We start from the raw sequence: 3,806 nt of genomic DNA, 5'->3' as shown, positions 1-3,806 counted from the left end.
AATTGGTGAGCTCAAGCAATCCACCCGTCTTGGCCTCCCAGAGTGCTAGGATTACAGGCGTGATCTTTTATTCTTTTTTAATGATGCTCCTTTTTTCTTGACTTCTTCTGGATTGCCATGATGTACATGTAAAATGAAGCATAGGAAATATATGTGTATTCAGAATAAACTGGAAACTAATAACTTTATTTCTGCTACCAATCAATAAAAGAGGTAAAACCTAGAGTAATAGCTCACAAACTAAGACTTCACAGATGAGCAAAATTTCTCCCAAAATATTGGTTACCAATACAGTTTCCAACCTTTTATTTTGCCCAGTTAGGAAATTAACAAAACAACCACAGCCACGACAACTATTATCTATCCTAATTATATATGTGTGTGTGTGTGTATATATACAATGTATATACATATATATTCTGTCTCAAAAAATAATATATGTACATGTACATACATTTATATGTATATGTATATATGTATTTTTTTTTTGAGACAGAGTCTCACTTTGTTGTCCAGTCTAGAGTGCCCCAGCTTCAGCAACCTTAAACTCCTGGGTTCAAGCCATCCTCCTGAGTCAGCCTCTAGAGTAGCTGGGACTACAGGTGCTGGCCACCAGCTATTTTTCTATTTTTAGTAGAGATGAGGTCTCATTACTGCTCAGTCTGGTCTGGAACTCCTGAGTTCAAGTGATCCTCCCACCTCAAGTTCTCAGAACACTAGAATTACAGGTGTGAGCCACCACACCTGACCCCCTAATTAAAATTTTATAAAGTAAAGGACATTTAAAAGCAAATTATCTCAGTTTGTAGGTCACGTGGTAAATATATAAATTTAATAACATATATAAAGCAAATATGTATTTTACTAAGATATAAAGTATATGTGTATATGTACACACATACGTATATATAATTTCTGTACATGCATATTTGTGTTTGTGCATATTCTCATTTCACTGAACACCATTGAAAACTTTGACTTGCAGCTAAAGTGGAACCCAGATGACAGTGCAGAAAGGAAGGAGGTTCTGTGTGGAGAGTAGGGAGGACCCTTGGAATGCCCTTGATGTAGAAAATGGCTAATTAGGCTCAGTACTAACCAGGATCCCTAGGGTGATCATGGTCCTCAGATATTTGAATCTGGATATGTTAGTATGAAAGTCATTACTTCACTGGCATTTTAAACTCCATGATCTTTTGGGGTACCTAATATCCTGGTAGAAACCTTTCAAAACAGCTGGAGTTGAAAATTAATTTTGTAATATGAAGCCCCTTTACTTAAATAGTACATTTTGCCAGGAGAGATTGGACATATGATATAATATTTTTACTTTTCAAAATAAGAAGCTTATTATGAGTCAGTACTCAGACATGTACTGCACGCATGTGTACATAAATTGTCTTTCTTGATCATCAAAAAAGTTTATTTGTGTACCTTTCTGAGTAAAACCAAATGAACTCCCAAACCCACAGAAAGCATCCATTTTGGATTATTGAAAGACCCTTCTTTCATTCCTCTTCTGTTCCTCTTTTCTCAGCAATATTAAAAATATTATGTTGTAATGCAACAACCCACTACTGGGTGTCCACCCAAAGGAAAAGAAGTAATTTTATCAAAAAATACCTACATTCTAACGTTTATTGCAGCACAATTCACAATCGCAAAGATGTGGAATCAGCCTAAGTGCCCATTAATTCATGAAAGTATGAACAAAATGTGAGACACACACACACACATACACCATAGAGTACTACTCAGCCCTAAAAAGAAGTAAATTCATGTCTTTTGCAGCAATTTGGATGGAACTGCAGACCATTGTCCTAAGTATCTCAGTAATGGAAAACAAATACAACATGTATGCTCTAATAATTTGGAAGTCATTGGAAATCAAGAAGGGGGAGGGCAGAAATAAAACAACAAAACCTACCTAACAGGTACAATGAACACTATTCGGTTGATGGGCACACTAATAGCCCTGATTTAAGCATTTACAAAAGTTGTCCAATTTTGTGAAGGAAAAAAAAATGGAAACCTACTAAACACATGTATATGTAAAAAAAAAAAAGTTGTCCATGTACCCCAAACATTTGTACCCCTTTAATATCTTCAAATTAAGAAAATATTGTACAGCATGCTCAGTCTCTCTTCTGGGTAGAAGCTGAGTCCTGTCCCAGATCCAAGCAAGTGCTGGCGCGGGAAAAAGTCCTGTCTGGCTCAGGGCTGTATCAGCCGCGCCCTGGTGCAAGGAAACGCCGCGGTCCTGCCGGTTCCTAGATCAGCCTCAGCCACAGTGTTCCGGAGGCACAGAGAGCGCTGTGAAATTTTTCTTCAGTGAATTGACTTGGCAGGAAAGCCAGAGCTCGCCTGTCTCTGTGGCGCAATCGGTTAGCGCGTTCGGCTGTTAACCGAAAGGTTGGTGGTTCGAGCCCACCCAGGGACGACGGTAGCAGTTTTGTGAATTTGGGTTAAGACCTTAGCTTTAGAAACCTCAAAACGTTCGGACCTTTGTGTTTGAAAACTCAAAGCTTCTTCCGTACTCACCCCCAGGAACCTGGCGGGCGACCAGCTGCCTTGGGTGGTTTCCAGCTCCCTCCCCATGCTCAGCGTTTTGCTAGCAGTTTCCAGGTATTCGTCATGATTAAGGTTACAAAACAAATTTTTAGCAGCTTAATCACTGAAATTGCATCATGGAACTGATGCTTTCAGAAAATTTACCCACCAAAGGAAGTAACTAGTAATAACCCAACGATGAATTCTGTAACTTTCCCACCAAACTCGTGCCTGCCTTGCCTTTGTATTTCCTAACCTATGAAATGGGCACCATGCCAGGAACCTGGGTCCTTAGTCGCACTAAGTCCTACTTGCTACCAGTTCTTGGAGAGTCTGCCTCCTAAATATCCTTTGACTAGGCTCCTACCTCTCCGGCTTCGCTCCACTAACGCCTTTTGGTTTATACTGCATACTACCTTGCCTCCTGGCTGGTTTCCTGTCTTCAGCTCTCCTCTCTCATCCCTCCTCTGAGTACCTGCCAGACTCCTAACATACTGTATAGTACAAGCTTAATCTATTTAAACTCTCTCAATGGCTTGTAGGGTTTGATACAATCTCCTTTGTGATGTGGCCCCAAAACTCTCTCCTCTCCCTCACTGACCCTTTAGACTCCAATGGAACCAAGCTGCTTTCTTGAACTCCTACTCCAGCTTTTGAATCTATGCCCATGGACCTTCAACTTTTCTCCTCTTCTTTGCCGGGCAAATGCCTACTCATCCTTCATGACTACATCAAAATTAAGCCTTTTCTCTGCAACCCTTCCCTCTCTTCCTATTTTTCTCACTAGAATAAAAGCTTCTCCAGGGGACTTTGTGTTGTGACCCTGTGTTGTTCATCCGAGATCCTCTGCGCCCAAACTGAAACTTGGCATGCTGTAGGTACCAATGAGTTGAATGTCCAAGGTTTTCAAATACACTTGTCTCATGTCTGAATCTCATCTAATCTTTATGTCTATGCCTAGCTTAAATCGTCTCTGTAGATAGCTCAAGATTCACCCAATCAGGCTGACTCCCTACCTCTGCTCTGGCTTCTACCTCCTCCCTCCACGGTGCCTTTTCCTGCCTACTCCAATGCTCTAAAACTGCATTTAATTCCCATTCACCCTCCTATTCCATACTGCCCATAAAAATCTCCTTCACCCTATTGTTTGGATAATATTTTTGGAAAGCAAGCAGACTAATTCATGTGAGTTTGAAATGAAACTGAAAGGCGGTGAAAGGCAGTGGGATGTGGGAGAGGGGTGGTTTTTCATCAAT

The 3,806-nt window shown here is 40.6% G+C and overlaps 1 non-coding gene across 1 annotated transcript; it reads left to right on the top strand.

Moving 5' to 3' along the window:
- The first annotated feature begins 2,366 nt into the window (after positions 1 to 2,366).
- On the top strand, positions 2,367 to 2,440 carry TRNAN-GUU. Its single transcript has one exon. It is a non-coding gene; the product is annotated as a tRNA-Asn (tRNA).
- The last annotated feature ends 1,366 nt before the right edge of the window (positions 2,441 to 3,806 follow it).

This window comes from Otolemur garnettii, unplaced genomic scaffold, assembly GCF_000181295.1.
Source record: "Otolemur garnettii isolate 467f Iridium unplaced genomic scaffold, OtoGar3 scaffold00016, whole genome shotgun sequence".
NCBI lineage: Eukaryota > Metazoa > Chordata > Mammalia > Primates > Galagidae > Otolemur > Otolemur garnettii.
Note: the sequence above shows the minus strand (reverse complement) of the source record. Positions and strands in the feature narration are given on the sequence as shown.